General features: G+C 44.2%; 1 long non-coding RNA gene across 1 annotated transcript; it reads left to right on the top strand.

The window, feature by feature from the left end:
• The first annotated feature begins 7,111 nt into the window (after positions 1-7,111).
• On the top strand, positions 7,112-15,554 carry LOC123017253. Its single transcript, XR_006413563.1, has 4 exons — positions 7,112-7,908; positions 8,577-8,828; positions 13,914-14,249; positions 15,190-15,554. It is a non-coding gene; the product is annotated as an uncharacterized LOC123017253 (long non-coding RNA).
• Positions 15,555-18,439: the final 2,885 nt, after the last annotated feature.

Below are 18,439 nucleotides of genomic sequence, written 5' to 3'. Positions count from 1 at the left end.
TTCCGAGAAACCTTCAGCATGGTAATTATGCCATTTCTATTTGCTTAAATACAGCAGCCACTGAAGTTTGCTATTAAAAACAACAACATGGCAACAACAACAGCAGGCTTTCAATTTAGCAGTAGGATAATGTGCCACATACGTTGTGTGCCCAGGCCTTGTTCCTTCATTCTCTTGCTGTTGCAATAAACATGTTAGCTGGCATATTTTTCCCCTGGGCCAAACTACGTGGAGTTGCTGTGCATTGGGAACATATCCCCATTGACCGCAATGGACGTGCACACACCTGGGGTGAAGTTGGCCTCACCCTGCTTTGTGTCTTCCCGCTAATCTACGGCAACATCATCATAATCAAAAGGCATTAACATGCTGAAATGTTCATCCATTTTCCAGAGACGCGTTCTCTGAACAGGCATTATTTACAGCTCAGCAAACAGAACTCCAATTAACCCCCGCAACCTGAGAGAGAAACCTAGCTAGTTAAGGTCAATAGATATAATAATTTTGAGCATAACAGCCTAACAGACCATGCAGTGGTTTCAAAGCAAAACACGGGAGGAAATTGCATCAGATTTGTCTTCTTAATCAAGGCGTGTGCACACAGCCACACACACGAAAAAGAAAAGAAAGGCACATGGTGCTTTAAGCAGGGCTCCATACTGTTATGCAGAGAGGCTCTTCTGTGTAAGGGTGACCTGGCAGTGGCCAGGAGCACCAGGAAAACCTCTGATCATCCCATGAGCATTCTTACTTCCCTAGAGGAGTCCCCTGTACATGCACACAGTGAACGGGGAGCTAGCGTGCGAAGGAATTGGGGCCACATTCCACTCCCCAGGAGGGAAATTGGTTGCTCCCCATGGCCCTCTAGGCACACTCTTCTAGACACCATCCAGTAGGTAAACAACACGGGACCTTTTCTACATTCCTTTCACCCCCTTTGAGACTGGTTGATGCTGCCGTGATTAAGAACCAGCTTCGTGTTCATATGCACCAGGTAGAAAATGCCGATGATAAAGTGATGAGGACGCTTTCACACAGCACGCTTCGGACTCCTTGGATCCTACTTACATTTCTTTCTCTATGGCTAACTCCTCACCCCGTCTTAGAAAGCCTCAGCTGTCCTGGCTATTCCTTTCCCATCAAGGTCTCTTTATCTGTTAAGTATTTGTGGCACCAACCACTACTGCATTCTTATCAGACCATGCCAAAATGGTTCCAATGTCCAAGATGGTATTTTATTTTTTTCTTTTTACATAATCATTACCCGAGCTCTCTAGGTCAATATGGTGGTGCTTCAGGTCCTTTGCCTTCTGGGGATCATAACACACGGCAAGAGATTTCTTGGCAACAGCATCATCTCCTACTTCCAGCACCTCATTCTGCGCTATTATCCTTTCCTCCATCTTATTGAGTTTCCTTATCGTCCTCTCACTTGATCTGCTGTGCTCATATTTCTTGTATACCCACGTCCAAACATGCTGCAGAATTCTGCATGTTGTGCAATTTAGCTATTGGGAGGTGCTTTTTCATAGTGCAGATGAGATTTGCACATGATGCTTCCATAGCCAGAAAGCTCCTTCTGAAACATCCCTGTGAACTCTGAGCCAGACCAGTTGTTTAACAGCACAACCCTAAAAGCACAGTTCGAGTCCTGTGGACTCAGAAAGCGCATCCTTTCTGGCAAATGTCAATGGGCTGCAGCCTATAAGTACAATGCTAAGCTGTGTTTGAACTACCTAACTCATTAGCCCAGCACTAAACAGTGTTAAGTTGGCTGGGTTTTAAAATAGTCGGCCAAGATCAAATAACTTTTCCTTACATCATATTATCAGCTTTAAGATGTGACTCTAAACACACCCTGACAACAGGGTATAAAAATAACTAATTCCTTTCAATAACTAATAAACAGAAATGACTATAACAGACTTCAAGTTATTTTCACAGTGAGGTGTTTTCTAAAGACCCTCTCATCAAAGATACAAAGGAATACAACAGGACTAGGCATGCCCAAGAGATAATTTCAGCTGAGAAACATTTCACACAAGCAGAGTAAAATAGCACTAAGTATGGATGGCAATAATTCGCTTCTACAAAGGAACAGTTGAATCCGATCTCCTACCATGGCGAGGCTTCAGTAATGAGAAAATATTTCAGGGGAATGTGGAAACAACAACTGACCTTTTAAAAAAGTAAAAATGTTTTCACAATAGAGTTATGCGAGTTACGTTTTTAGCATGGAAAGAATGAATAGGGCTTTTTAAAATCCATCTGTAGGTAGCTAAACTAAGTTTTGGTTTTTGAATGTCATATGTCAGATTTTTCAGTTGAAATCTATGTATGGATTTTGGAATGGGCATTTCCAGGTCTATATTTAAATTGCTTCTACCTCCATGTAAGCCTTCTCCACTTTAAGCAGACTGGCTTCCACAGGGATTGCTCCGTGCATGTATGCATGCATGTGTGCACGCTTTCACACAGGGAACCTAATTTAGTCAGTGACCGTATATACGTGGAAAGTGAGTCCTCGCATTTATGCTTAGGAAACTACAGAGGGGTGATGCACACAAGATTTCCCAAGCCAGCCGAGGAAATAATGCTGAGCATGTGCTACCCCACCAAACAAACTGAAATTTCATCAGCCAGTGGTTCAGAAGGGGGACAGGGGGTGGATTTAGTTTCTGTCAATTTTGTGCATCAGACTGGAGAGAAGAAGTGGCAGATCCACGCTTACACAGCCTTAGCTGCAGGGGGCTCAAGCATACCAAGTCTCTCGTATTTGGGGCAGCTTTCCTGGGTCTGACCTTTGTGGACTGTTTGAGGTTGAAGCCCCTTCTGCAGCACCCTGAAATTGCTGCTGCCGCCTCCACCACCATTGTCATCTTTGAGACTTAAACATAAGACATAATCAGGTCTGCTTTTCTCGTGCTCAGATTTGTTTGAGCAGGTGCAACTTTCTGCTAAGAGTGTAATTCTTCTTTTCTTTCTCTTTACCCCAAATTCCCTTCCCACTCCATCTTATGATTCACTCTACTCACATGAGGAATTAAAAGCCACCAGGAAGAAGATAATCCTTTTCTTTGTTTGTTTATGAAAAAATCGATCATGGCTCACCGCAAAAGAGAGAGTTTCTCTGGAGGATGCAGCCTGACAAATGATTGTCTCTCCATGGTTTGTACACTCAGAATAATCTGCTTGGCTGATAGGAGGGGGGTGATGGGAGTGACTGGAGTCTTCCCAAGAGAGGCGATGGGAACAATCAGCCTCAGCATAGGAAGACAGAAGTGAATGCTCGAGGGTCTGTCTGTGCACTCAAGGCCATGGCCATGTCTGTGCATTAACAGCACCGGAGGTAATCTTCCTTCCCAGGAAGGACAAGAGGGTTTGGACGTATTCTCTATGTATTGATAACTCCACAAACAGAGATCCCTGGCTTCCTAGCCCTCCTGCATGAGCTGAATAACTGGAAGAAAAAGCCAGTGAACTCTCACCATTGCTTTAAATGGATCTATATCAGCTCATCAGGCCTAGTGCAATCCACCCTGACTAGGAGAATTTCATCATCTTTTCCAATAGAGGCGTCTCCCAAGTCTGCTACTACAGATATATACTCTGCTTTAGAATTCAATATTTGTAGTCTGGAATTATTAGTATAGAACCAATTCATGTATTTCCAGTTCATGCTTTCTTGCTTGTATTCCTCTTTAAGCCCATCCTCTCCAAATTTTTTCATCAGTCTTTTTTCTCCCCTTTAAACAGTAGCATCAAAAGCACTTTTATTTTTGTTTGCAGTTTTCCCCTATATACTCAATATTGTTTAGATCTTTCCCTAATGCATTTCTGCATGTAGTTTTTCAGTGGGAAACTAATCACAAAATTTGGGAAGTGATTCAACATATAGTATTGGTATAATCCACATATTACTCTTGGAGGTGCAAATCAGGTGGGTTTACTTACAATTGGGGACCAGATGAAATTCTTTCCCATCTCTATCATCTAAGAACATGGGAAATAATGTCCTCTTATATCACTATCTTAATATTCCTTGCCGATTTGAAGGCAATTTTGGCATGCAGCCGTATACTAAATGAGCTCCTGCAAAATGAATAAATATAACTTCGTTGGTTATTGCTTGGATGGCGAAGTGGGAGGCCTAGTTCCAAATCTCTATTGAGCAGCAAAAGGTGTGGAACCGAACCTGGAAGGGAAGTCTGATTGCACCAATAACATCATCATCATCCGTATTATCAGGTATAAGAAGAGACCAAACCTGAGACCAAAGAAGAGACCAAGCACACCGTGTTTAGCTCCATGTTGTCCTGAGGTTGCCCTGCCTCTGTGCCTTGAAGTCTTGCTAAGAATCTTTCCTTGCTAGGACTGAATACAGAAATTATACTTTGCCTTTTCTGAGCTCCTTTATGCTTTTAAGTCCACCCCTTCCCTTAAGCCAGAATTCTGCACTGTAGCTACTACCTAGGAAATGATGCTGAGTGAGCTTTTTCTGACAACTGCTCAACTGGTTGCATGACCCTCAATGGAATGGTACACCCCCATTTTGCGAGGCTGGCTTTCTCTCCTGTGAAATGGATCTTTTGGCTGTTGGTGTGCAAATGGGTAGAAAAGCATGTGGTTAACCCAGGTGAATCCTGTCTTGAAGGTCCATTTTGGGATCACATCATTACAAAGGACTAAGCCACATCTTTAGGCTCTTGAAACGAAAGCTCACTGGGATAAGTAATACTCTTTATTATAGCTGCTTTCAGTTCATTATAAGAAAAAGTGGGATATAAATCTAATAAATAAATGTGTCTTTTTGCATTTTAGCCATTTTTATTTCATCTCTGTGAGGACAGGGTTAATGCATAGCTTGATGGAAGTGTTTCAGTGCAGCATCCCCAAAATTGCCTCCTTATGTATGGTGTATAGAAAGTGGAGTGGTTGAGACTTTTGTCCCCTTTTCCTAATACCAGAGCCTGGAATCATTCAGTGAAATTGAATGGCAGAAGTTTCAGGACAGGCAAAAGGAAGTGCTCCTTCTGACAGCGCATAGTTAAATTGTGGAACTCACTTCCACAAGACGTGGTGGCGGATGCAGCTTGGACAGCCTCAAAAGGGGGTTGGGCCGTGGAGAAGGCTTTCCATGGCACACTAGAGCTGTCACCTCCACGTCCAGAGGAAGCAAGCCTCTTGCTTTGGAGGGTGCGCTTGTACTCATGTCCTCCAGCTGGCTTCCTGTAGGCATCTGGTTGGGCACTGCAGGAACAGAATGCAGGGCAGAATGATTTTCCTGATTGTATTCAGTATGGATAGTCTATGCTGTGGCTTTGCATTTGTTACTGAAGGGGAGGGCTTCTTTGATTTGTAATCTGTAAAGACTATATTCAAATATATGCTAATGTCAGTAACCAAACTCGACAGCAGAGGTCCAGTGAATTGTGAAGCACAGGAAATGTACCTGTGGAAAAGGAGAGGACCGTTCATTGATTTGATCCTTGATCTCCTGGCAGAAAACCAACTTGTAACCAACAGAGTCAATCTATGTTTGTTATGCTTCCTTTAGTGGGAATCATTGTAACAGCTGTTGTCTCTCATTGGTGATTAGTTTCGCAATGCCATGCAATGGTAATTCATTATGGCTCTTCATAGAAGGCTAATAGCATAATAGAAGGGGGGGGGGGGGAGAGACAGAAGAAGAAGAGGAAGAGGAGGAAGAGGAAGAAGGCAACATGCATTAGCAAACAAACATCCAGGTCCAGTAGCTTTGGGAGGAGTTTTCCTTATTGTTTGTTAGACATGCCAGACCCAATAGACAAAATTTGGTTGCTGTCCAGTCTGCTTGACCAAGAAAGGCAGGATCGAATGTGGATGTAACCTTCGTGCAAAAAAAGCATGAAATTGCATGAGACCAATTCATTCAATAAGGACAATTAATGCAAATATATACATATGCTGCATGTGTTTTTCTGCTATTTGCATGGCTAAGGACCAGACCTCCTGAAGCACTGCTTCATACCCCATGAGCCTGCCTCAGTTTTAGGATCCCTGCTGGAGATCCTTCTCTGTGGACTGCCCCAACGGCGGCAAGTTGGTGGAGATGTGAGAACGGCCCGTCCTGGTGGCCACTTTGAGGCTCTGGAATTCTCTGCAGAGGGAGTCTGACTGACCCCCCCCCCCCATGGTCCTGCCAGCAGCAAGCAAAGAGAGTTTTATTCAGGCAGACTTTTAGCTTATATGCTGTCCTGCTTTGCAATCGGTTGACTGTTTATTCTTCTACTGTGTTGTGTTTTAATTGTGTTTTAACTGTTCTTACATAATGTTGTCATTAAAGAGCCTTTTTCAATCTGGATTTTATTGTTAGCTATTTTGTATACCTTGTGGGAGCAACAGAAAGGCAGGCTATAAATGAAACAAGTAGTAAATAAACTGGGTATGTTTAACCTTGAGAAAAAAAGACTGAGGGGAGATATGACAGCACTTGGAAGTAGTTGAAAAGCTGTCATACAAAACAAAGACATGTTCTCTTCTCAAGAATCCCAGAGTGCAGGACATGGAATAATAGTAAGTTGCAAGAAGCCAGATTCTGGCTGAATATCAGAAAAAACTTCAGGACTGTAAAAATGAGGTGACAAAGAGGGGTGATCCTGGGGGCATTCCAGATGCAGCTGGACAGCCATCTGCTAGGGTTGCCTTGCCCTGGAGAGGGGGGTTGGCCTTATTGCTCCCTCCCACTGGAGGGAATCACAGAGAATCATAGAATAGTAGAGCTGGAAGGGGCCGGAGGGCCATCGGTTCCAACCCCCTGCTCCGTGCAGGATTCCCGGTTAAACTGTCCCTGACGGACGGCTCTCCCATTGCCTGTGAATGCCTCCTGCATGCGGGAGCCCACAGTCCCCCCAGGTGATCCGCTCCTAGGCCATCCTGCACTAATGGTCAGAAAGGTTTTCCTGCTGTCCAGCCAGAATCTGGCTTCCTGATACTTGAACCCATTATTCTGCACCCTGCATTCTAGGATGATTCAGAAGAGATCCTGTCCTTCCTTTTTGTGGCAGCTTTCAAATACTTGCACCATGCTATCATAGCTACCCTCTGCCTTCTCAAGGCTAAACACGCCCAGTTCTTTCAATCTCTCCTCACAGGGCTTTGTTTCCAGTCCCCTCCTCTGAACCCTTTCCAGTTTGTCTGCATCTTTTTAAAACCAGAACTGCCCAGAACTGGATAGGACCAAGAATGCTACGGGAAGACTCAAAAAGAAAGTAAGCCCTGGATAGCTTCATTCTGATTTGCACATTACTCCAGGAGTTGCAGATCAGGACACTCAATTTCAGAAGGCAGGATCCGAAACTGCTGCCGCCATATCTGCCATGCTAGCAGGATACACTATTCACACACAGGAGCTTGCACCCACGAAAAGAATCTAGCAAACGAGTGGAAACGCTCATTTTCAACTGGGGCTGGTCAGCTTCACTGACGTGCCCTGTCCTAGGAATGAGTTACTGATTGCTTCAGGATCTGCTACACTAGCAGTGGCTCCCACTAGCATCAGAGCAATGTTGGACACAGCCCGCAATTCACAACAATACATCTGTTCTCCCTGCTCTCCTGGAAGAATGAGCGGGGTCAGAACAGGTGGAGCATTTCTGCACCTCCACACCATTTTGAAAGGAGCACTTCCTCATCTGTTCTGAGATCAGCTACCTTTGCTTTGTTAGGTGAGATCAGCTGTTGTCAGAGCCAGTCTGGAAAGAACTTCTGCCTTCAAGGGCTGGATGAGCAGCGGTATTTCTGTCTGCATTTCTTTTCTCCCTCCAGGAGCCTGGGACATGGTGATGGCAAATCATTCCCACTACCTTTACTGAGCTATTGATTGTTTTGAGTGTTGGACTGAGGATCTCTCTCCCTTGAAATATTAAGGTAACATTAGCAACTTTGTATAAAGAAAACTTGTATAAAATGTTTTATAGATGGTATCTGTGGCCAAATAGATTAGCTAAGATGTTTCCAAATATGTCAAATGGATGTTGGAAATGTAAACATAAATTGGATACTTTTTATCATATGTGGTGGACTGAGATAACGGGAAACAGTATTGGATTAAAATACATAAATGGCTTGAGGAAATGTTACAAAAACCTTTAGCTTTTAAACCTGAAGTCTTCTTATTAGGCACTATACCTGTGGACATTAGTATACAAGAAATGTATCTGATTTTACATGTAATTACTGCGGCGAGGATTGCATTTGCTCACACTGGAAAAGTGAAGAACTACCCACCGACGAACTGATTTTAAAAAAGATCTTGGTCTGTGCAGAAATGGATAGATTGACTTTATCATTGAAGGAGAAAGAAGATACTGACTTTTATCAAACTTGGGACTCTTTTTATTATTGGCTAGAGAAACGGGACTTCGTATAGATTTAAATATGTTTTTAAGTTATCATAAATGGAAAAAAAGTGTGGGGGCTGACCCAGCAGGCCCGATGTTTTTGATGATTGATGTTGTTTTTAGTTTTTCTTTGTTTTTAGGATTATAGTTTCAAATAAAATTTATTATAAAAAAGGATCTCTCTCCCTTCTCCAGCATTCCTATCTGGTGTCTCCCCCAGGAGATAGAAACTGTTTGGACCAAGCCCAATATGTTATTTCTTCTGTCGGCGACTTCAGCATCATACTCCCGCTGGCTCTTGGGAGACTGAGAGTCACACCAAGGCAGCATGACGTGCTGAGCAGTGTCTTTGATAACAAGCAACTTTATCAATAGGGCATCTCCATTCTTTCCAGATAGGAGGCGCCTGCACTCATCTTCAAAATTAGATAGTGCTATTTATAAAAGGTGAGATGACCTGATGACTGGAACGTTCCATAGTTGTCATAATGATGATGGTAAACTTGGGGTAAACAAGATACAGAGCCTGTTCCTTAGTTTCAGAGATACCCAGAGGATTCACGACCTGGTTGCATAAGCTGTGTGCTGTCTTGGACTCAAACAGAAGGCTTCCCAGGGCTGCAAAAGGCCTGCCCCAAATCGCTCGGTAGCTTTTGCAACATGGGCCAACATTTCCATGGACCAGCATACTGCTACTTTGGCGCTAATCTTGCTCATGGCATCACCCCAGTCAGTCAGGGATGGCCTGTTCAAGACATCGCTGTTCCACAACAAGAATCGGACTTGGCTTGCTCTCTACATCACTGAGCTCTAACTGTCTTCTCTCAGGTGGGGAAGATGGAACACCCTTCCCTTGCCCCGATTCAAGGCAGGTTGTTTGGAGAACTGATAGGGATCTTCACATCAGCATACAACAAGGTGTGTCCTGTTGTAAAAAGGACTCAGCTCAAATTCCCTCTCTATTTTGCCACCCTTTTCACCCCCTTTCTTTTTCAGCCAGTTTGGGAGGCCTGTGAAAATAGGGGTGAAGAAACATTTGCTCCACTTACTACAGTAGGAATTGCTGGCTGGTCACTGTCCCAGCAGCAGTGATTCCTGCTACAGGACACTGCTAAATAAATAAGTTTGTCATATGTACAAGATTCCAGAGTGGAGGCAGGAATCAGTCCCTTTATTAGAAGAACATAGGAAGCTGCTTCCCACTGAGCCAGATCCTTGGTCCATCTAACCCAGTATTGTCAGCACTTACTGGCAGCAGCTGCACAGCCTTTCTAGCATTGTTCTTTTCAAGCCAGAGCTGAAGAAGCTAAGAACTGAAGCTGGGACCTTCTGCATGCAAGGCAAGTGCTATGCCGCTCAGCTGCAGCCCTTCCATGCTGCTGCTGCTTCAGAGGTCATCTCACAGCCCGATCCCCTTGGCTATGCTGTACTACCACAAAGGTGAAATCAGAGTAAGGGCTCTTTCTCCTAGCCCTGGTCTGCAGCGATGCAAGTAAAACAAGAATGATAATAAAAATGCCATTCAGAGGCAGAAACATAGAAACAGAGTGAGTCAGAAGGGGCCTCCTGGGCCATCTAGTCTGACCTCTGGCACCAGCTGGCTCTGCTCATGACATGCCCTCCATGTGCATGTCAAGGGGTGCCATCCTTCCCAGAAGGACCATGAGTGGAAAGCGGGCCTGGAGGGCATTTGCCTGGACACTGGTGCTGGGCTCCAGAAAAGGCACTGGAACCCAGTTTTGGACGCTAGGAGGTAGGTGGGTGGGAGAGCAGGAATTCTGACTGGGGTCAGAAGTAGGAGCAGCAGCAGTAGGAGAGCCACCTGATGGGTTCCTTTATCCTGCTGCCAAGTAGAAGAACCTTGGTCCAGATTGGATGTGGAAACACTCCGGATTGATTGATTTCATTCTGCCTCTATGCTGCTCCATAACTGAGGGTTCTCTGGGTGGCTTACAAGATGCTAAATCAGCAGATAAACATAGAATCAGTAAAATAGATAAAAGCAATAAAATGTTATACAAGAGGGTAACCATTGTCATCTAGAAATGCCCCACATAGTGGCTCGGATTGCATGGTGCGTTCATCGTGAAGATCCAGCCATCCAGTGACCCAAGTTTTAATATTTTTCAAGAACAGCTCAGAAAACCCAAGAAGGGGAGCTGAGGGTAATATTTGCAATTCCTGTGGGGCAGAACCTGCAGTGATCCAGCTGTCCTGGTGGCTCTTGGCATTGCGCAGAGTGCTTTTGAAGAGCAGACCCAGATGCTCAAGTTATCTAGGTAGTTTTTCTGTCCTGTGTGTCGTCAAGTTATGAGAAACAGATCACAATTATGGAACCTAAGGGGAGCCAAAGTTTAGTATGTGAAAGGAAAAGCTCCTGTGAGATAAGAATATCACTCTTCTTGGAAGCGCTGGCCTACTGTTGGCTCCGGTCGCTTATTTGAACTGAGCTCTATAATTTTTCGGACTCTCTGTCTTACTGTGTTCTGTGGATGGTTGCCTGCCCTATCATTGCAGGTCACAGCAGATGTCCACTGATGCAATGAAAGATTCCTAGTACAGACAGATCACAAATCTGAAAGAGACCAGGTGAAAACTACATAGAAACAGTACATGACAAAGGAATGTAATCTGTAGAGGCTGCTACTCCATGGACAAACTTTGTGCAAAAACAAATCGGAAATGAAATTGACATTCAGTGACTCATCTAGTATTGAGAGTGAACCTGACACGGGAAAGCTATGCAAGGAGAAAGCTGTCATGTTTTGGTTTGTCTTTATGCACCCACCACCATGGCTTCCTTTCAAGGAGCTTCTGCAGGAAAAGGGTGTTAAAGGGTCATGATTTAAGAAAGACATGGGCAAGTTGTGGCCTTCCAGTTCCCATTGGCCCTCGCAAGCATAAACAAGAGTAAAGGATGATGGGACGTGTAGACTAAAACATCTAGAGGCACATCCTCAGTTTAAAAGAGTTATTTTAAAAGGTCTGTAATGGTGTTCATTGTCCTGATCTTGCTTGTATTTGTGCAAAGAACTAACTCCTCTGAAGAAACAGTTGACTTCTAACACAATTCTTTGCACAGTTGTGATAGACTAGACATGCTGTGTCCAGTTCTGGGCACCATATTTTAAGGGCACTGACCAAGTAGGGCAATTGCAGAGGAGGGTAACCATGATAGTAAGATATTTAGCAGAGGAATGGTTGAAAGACTAGGAACAGTTTAGGATGGAAAGGGAAGATTAAGGGGTGAGGGAGGCAGGAGAAGAGCTCAGGGATGCATGAAGGGAGCAGAGCAATTCTCTCTTGGTCCAGTGGGCAGGACGAGAACTGGTGGGAATGGTAAAGAAGCAGATTTTGGCTGAACATTTGGAGTTGCAACACAGCATTTTAAGAACAGAACAGATTGCTGGTGGGCTCTTGAGGAATGGAAGCAGCTGCTAGGCAAGCATCTGCCAGGGGTGCTGTATAGCATCAGTTCCCCACTTGTCCTCAAAATGTTCTGCGCTTCCACTCCCATCTCTCCTCGCCAGTATTACCAACAGTCAGAAATGATGGGAATTGTAGACCAACACATATGGAGGCACCAGCTTGGGTAAGGCTGCTGTACATTGAGAAGGGGGTTGCTCCAAATGACCTCCCAGGTGCCTTCCATTATCTCAGATATTCTCAGACCTAGCCCAAAGATACGTTCATCCCATAGAGTAAACCATACAAATGCATAGGGATTTTTTTTGCAGGGGGGGGGTGATATTGCATTTTTAGAAGTGTGCTGATTTAAAGTGTCTGTTTTCCAAGCATGAACACAAGTTAAGGAACATGTGAACTTTTCCTGAAAAACTGTGTTTTCATTCATGTTTGCATTTAGGTATGCAAAAAGGGTAAATTCAGGTAAAAACCAAAGCAAAATGAAACCCTCCTTTGTCTCTATCCCCCACCGGAGTGCAGCTCGCACAAAATTCTCCTGAGCAGCCCTTCCGCCCAGGGTGGAAAGAGATCCAAAAGCCCTGCTCCAAAGGATCAGCTCTGCCAAATTTCAGACAGATAGATAGGCGATCCAAGTAAAAAAGGCATGCAAACACTCAGCCTCGGTCCTGTTCAGAAGAACATCTATTTTAGTCCAAGCCCTGGGAACCAAGAGGAACGCAGAAAGACCAAAATAAAACTGCAAACACAAGGTGCTTTTAAGGCAGGCCCACTGATACTTGCGAGCACTGGGAGAAAAGTCCCAGAGCTTCTCTAATGAAGCACTAGAGAGGCATCTTAACCCAGTTAAAGAGAATCAAAGGCTGAAATAAATCTTGGGAATTAAGTCCCTTCTCCCACAGATCTGGGGCTACTTTGCAGACAAAGGTTTGTGCCATGCAAATTGCAATCGAAAGGAAGAGCCAAGGTGCTCTGGAGAATGTCTCTCTCGCCTCAGAAAAACTCACTGTAGCTTAAAAAAGGGAAAGGAAAACAGGGTGGATGACTTTGCTGCCAGGCAAATCAAGTGCTGGATGCCATCACACTTCATCCATGGCACAATCCACAATATCTGGGAGGTTCCAGGATCCTTTGGCATCCCAGCTCTGAGATCCTGTGACACCCACCCCATCCTGCCCCCTTGTGACTGGTATGGGAAGAGTGGGCTGGATGCTTGCCCAGGTTACAGATAGTCCCTGGAGGGGAACCAAGTCTGGGGAGGAGTCAGTGGCCGTGAAGCCGTGGCTGTTCATATCAGTGCCCCAGCCTCCTCCCTTCCTCCCCTCTCGCAAGCACTAAACCAAGATGGTGAAAAGGCAGGGCTTGAGGTGCAGCAGTGCTGTGCCTCAGTCTTGCCATGAGGTGATTAAGAGCCCCAGTTTGCAGGTGTATGAGCCTCTGCCATGGGGCTGATAGCGTTGCCCTGCACTTAGAAAAACAACTCTTGCTATCCCGCCCCACTGCCCTGCCATAAACACATCCAAAGATGCCTCGGTGTCTGGTGGTGAAGACCAGATGACCCCACTCCATTAGTGGGTAACTGTCAAAGTGCAATCACTGATTTTATAGGCTTGCCAGAGTGCCTCCCTTTTTGTTTACTTAACTTGGGCAGCCTGTCCAAGCTCACTTTAATTTAGAAGACCTGTCAAAGGTATCTAATTAGAGTGAAATGTAACTTTTCTTTATGATGCTGTGGTGGGTATCCAATCACTCTCCTATCCACATCAAAGTATCCAATCACCTTCCTGTGTATTATATTCACTTCCCTTTTGTGTATTTTATATAACCCTAATGGAATTAGCATTGGGTGTTCCTGTCTTGGGCACCCATGGATCCTCACAGAACAAAAAGAGGTTTAGGGGCACCAGACTGCCAATGGGTGAATTTACTGTTCATTACTTTAATAGAATTCTAATATAGTTATCTATTGTTTGTTTTGTTTTTATACCACCCAATAGCCAAGGCTCTCTCAGCTATAATAGAAACCAATTATATTTCTATCCCACCCATTCCCTGAGCTCTCTGGGCAGATTACAAGACAAAACTCAAAATCATAAAATGTAATTGCAGAATAAAACGTTACATCAAGCTGCTCCTTTAAAACAGAATCAAGTGACCAAGATAAACCTCACAGCAGTGGGAAGAGCTACAAACAGAACTTTTGAAACTGAGAAGCTGCAAAGCCAGAGGATATAACTTTGCCTGAAGCTGGAGAGGTTGCAATACAGGCCAAACTCTCTGGAGAAGGCTTTCCGCATGGGAGAATTGCCAGTGCTGCAAAGGCCGCTCCTTAGCAGCACCTAGTCTGTCTTATTCAGCGAGGCCTCTGAAGATGTTCCTACAGTGTGGCTAGAGAGATAGACCAACTGATGGATCGAGCAATATGAGAAAGACACGACCCTTCAGGTAAACTAGTCCCCAGCCACTTAGGGCTTTGTGAGTTGCTACCACAACTTTCACTTTGGCTCCGTACTGGGTATAAAGCACCGGTACAATCTGAGCATACTGGTCAATCTCTGTTAAAAATCCTGCTGCTCTACTTTGCAGCAGCTGAAGTTTCAAGATCATTTTCCAAGGCAGCTTGGCATATAGTATATCGCAGAGATCCAAATGAGAGGTTATCACATGGTTATAGCTAAGCTATTTCTGTCCAGAGAAGAACTCAGTTGGTATCTCAGCCTAAACTGGTCAGACTTGCTCCACGCCACGGAGTCCACTCGTGCCTCTGGCGACCAGGTTAGATCCCAGAGCAGTCCCCCGCTATGAGCCTGAGCCACTTGTGGGTGTGCAGCTGGCTTCAGAACAGGTCGAACGTCAATCATCCAAGCACAAGAAGCACTCACTAACAGCACCTCCACCCTGTCTCAGTTTATTATTAGCTCTCATCCTGTCCTTCACTCTAGTCAGGCCTACTGCAATATTTGAGGCAAGGGAACGGATGAGATTATTTGCCCCAGGAGCCCCCAACTTTTTAAATCCTTCTGTTATTAACTCTCAAAGACGTTTGCAATTTAGTTAAGTCTCCCAATCATCGCCTTTTAGCTATTGCTTTATTTACAGAGCATATTATTTTACGGGGACAGATGTTGCTGGCTCGGCATATTGCGAACTGGGAATCCCTTAATGAAGGAAAAGGTTAATTCATACCTAAGACACATGTAGAGTCCATATGCTTTCAGATTTGTTCTTGACATTCATGGTAAAAAATTGACTCATGGGAGGTGGAGGGGGAATTAAAGAAATAGTTGGCCTAAAGAGAGATAACATCCGAGAATTCTAGGGTTTTGCTACATGGGTCTTTTAACTTGATGCTTTACCAAAGCTGCTACTTTCATTTTCTTTGCAGGAAGAAGAAGGACCTGTTAAGCAAGGACTCCCCCCGCCCTCCCAAGCTCCTCTTCTCTGCCTTCTGTAGGTTCTTACATGCTCTGTTACACAAAGCAAGCTGGTGTTGTGGTACAGAGTGGAATTTAAAATCCACTCAAATACTGCATTATCCTTGCTTTAAAAAATAAAGCTACAAAAATTACTAGAAAACTTGGGAAAGGCTTTGAACATTAGGTAAAGAACCCATAAACGTCTGTGGAGTGAGGGCTCAAGAGCATATCAAACAGTGTCATGTAGAGCACTCCTACTTAAAAGGTTTTTCAGACGGTTGGCACAGTAAATAAATGTAGGTCGAGGAAAAATGAGAGGGAGGGAAGAAGAGAACTCAAATATTAACAAGATCCATTACATGATTTCCCTTTCTTTTCTGTCTTTCCCCATTTTGTTGCCCTTGTTCTTGTTTTGCACAATACCTAGTTTTTTTGTTTGGCTAGTTATTTACTGGTTTACAAGTTAATTCAGGAAATGATTAGTGTTTGGCTCTTCTTCGGACAGACCAGGGTTCAGTCCATGAAGCGCCTTCTGGGAGAGGAGGGACTTAGCTCTCAGAAGGTCTCTCTGCAGGACCTTGGGAGATACCACCCAGAGGAGAGTTTGCACACATACCAGGACTTCCTGCTGTGTGCAAACTCTCCTGCTTCTTCTGCAGCATTTTCAGGGGCTGGAGTGTCTGCCACTTGAAGCAGAGGGCAAGGAAGTTCACTGCCATCACTACAGCTGACCCACTGTAAGTTTCGATCCAACTCATAACCTGTGTTTTGTAAAGTGACACTTTTCAAGTCCATCTGCCTCAATCCAAATCTGTTTTAAAAACTAGTTGTGGAACTCAACAGATCTATGTGGAATTGAAAATGACAGCGCCCAATCTTCCTGGCAAGAAATTATGCCTGGAGGCCTTTGCTACCACAAGGCTGCCCCAATACAACAGGAAGCAGCCGTTGCAAGAGTAAATTTGAGTATGGAAGGACTGGCTCTGCAGTAAGGCCTCCAGTATGACTTCAATGTGTGCCCATGTGGGGTTGTCTTTGACTCTGGCTCAAAATGGGCTTGGGAGTCCCTATTCTGAACCTCCTGACCTTCTGGTCATCTCCATGAGCAAGCTTAGCATCCCCACTGGATGGAAGTGACTCCATGGGATTTTTGAAGCAGTGGCTTGGATGAATGAAACTGACTCTAGGATTTGATGACAACCTAGGAGTTGCTTTCAGATCAGACACTAGAAACTTCTGCTCATATGTATGTGGAATCTCAGCAAGCAAAGAGAAGTTTAGGGCCTTCATCTACATCACCATGGTTTATTTCATGAACTATTTCACAACAAATATTCCATGGAGCGCTCCTTCACTCCAGCTGGGCTTCCCTCACAGGCAAGGCCTCCCATGGGGATGCACTTGAGAGCAGCTAAGGAACTCATGTAGAGGCACAGTTGTAAACATTTGGGCAGAACAAACTCCTTCCTGCTGGGCGTACTTTGTAGGGGTCAGGATGGAGTGGCCTGTAGTTTTACATTAAAAAAATAAACTGTTCCAGTGAGTGGCAAGGAATGGCATGCGTGAGTGTTAAAGCATTATTCTTTGGAATTGATTCAGCAGGAGCCCTGCTCTATTGTGACCTCAGTGCTCCTAGTATAAATGCAGTTAAGAACATATTCCATCTCAAACAAAATGTTCTCCCACAGAGAGACCTTAAACGATAATCAGATTTGCTGGAGAAGCTGCATCACTAACCTCTATTTTACGGTGGGAGGCTGCATCATTTCTGAGTCCTTCTGCTGTGCATTTCACACCGAGTTTCACAAGAAAGTGATTTCCCCTTGAGGTTCAGGGGAGCTAAAGCAGCCTAACTTTTGCTAGTGATCATCTTATCATAGTTCCTGATCTTGCATATTTTGCTAGGGGCTGAAGATTTTGACTCAACCCATCAATAAGGTCATAGAATCATGAAGCCCATAGTAGGCACAGAGGTCATATGGTCATAGTCTCCTCCACTATGGTGAGTGCACTGTGTTTATATCTAAATTATAGTTATCTCTAAACACTCATCATACATACACACATCAGCCTCAAAGGCTGTCACAAAGAGGAAGGCTAAGATCTCTTCTTGCTGATGCCAGAGTGCAGGGCACCAAATAATCAATTCAAGTGGTAACAACCCAAATTCAGGCTAGACCTCAGGAAAAGCTTCCTCACTGTCAGAGCAATTCAATGGTGGAACCAGCTGCCCAGAGAGGATGAGATAAGAGGATGTTGTGATGTTGATGCTGTGAGGCTTCTATTTGCATAGTGTGTCTGAATTACAACAACTTCATTTTCATCCCTTTTGCTTCCAGAGAAAGCTCTAGCTTGATTTGATCTAGGGCCCACCTGTTTGTCTTTCTAATGTTCCGGGGCATTTGCAAAGCAGCAAGTTTTTCAGCAGCAAGTTTCAAACATGCCAATTTTCTTTCTGACAGCTTTCTTCACTGCCCAGATTTCATACACATTCATAGTGAATGGGAATACAGTAGTTTGGATGATCTTGACCTTGGTCTATTAGGAAATTAGTTGTGTGATACATACCCCCTGCCAAAATACTGAAGTTCTAATAACTTGGTGATTTTCTCTGTAATTCTGAAGTGGCCATTTAGACATGAGGGTCAAAATTGCTTCAAGGACTAAAATGTAGATTCTTAGAACTGATTTCATTTATGTAGAAAATGTATACAAAATTTTTTAGAAAGGAAAAGAAATTCCCTACTGGTGACTGTAATGGAGCAGTGGTATAAACACCATAAAGCAGCTTTGCAAGTTGCATGAATCAATGAAACACAATTAAAACAGTTAACAAGAAAGGATAATAGCAGGAAAGGGAACCCACATATATCTCCTGCAATGAGCATCCTAGTTTGGGGCACAATAACAATTCGGAGTGTCAAAGCCAAAAGAAATGACTTGGCAAGATGGTAAAATGCGAATAACGGTATTGGCTAGCAAGCCTCCTGGGGAAGTGAGTTCGACATCCCATGAGGCCATGCAGCCCCAGCCAATGCCAGTAACAGTGCATCTAAGTGTGTGGCAGGCAATCACTGGCTTTCTGTCATAGGAATGATACCAATCAATACATATAAGAAAATGCAGGTAGGTGGTCTAAATATAGACTCTGTCCACTACACAGCTGGGGGTTTGCTCTTCTTCATTTATTTATTAGAGCCAGAAGAAAAATCAGGCACA

The sequence above is a fragment of the Varanus komodoensis genome, unplaced genomic scaffold (assembly GCF_004798865.1).
Source record: "Varanus komodoensis strain SLA01 unplaced genomic scaffold, ASM479886v1 scaffold9, whole genome shotgun sequence".
NCBI classification, from domain to species: Eukaryota; Metazoa; Chordata; class Lepidosauria; order Squamata; family Varanidae; genus Varanus; species Varanus komodoensis.
This window is presented reverse-complemented; position numbering and strand designations above follow the sequence as displayed.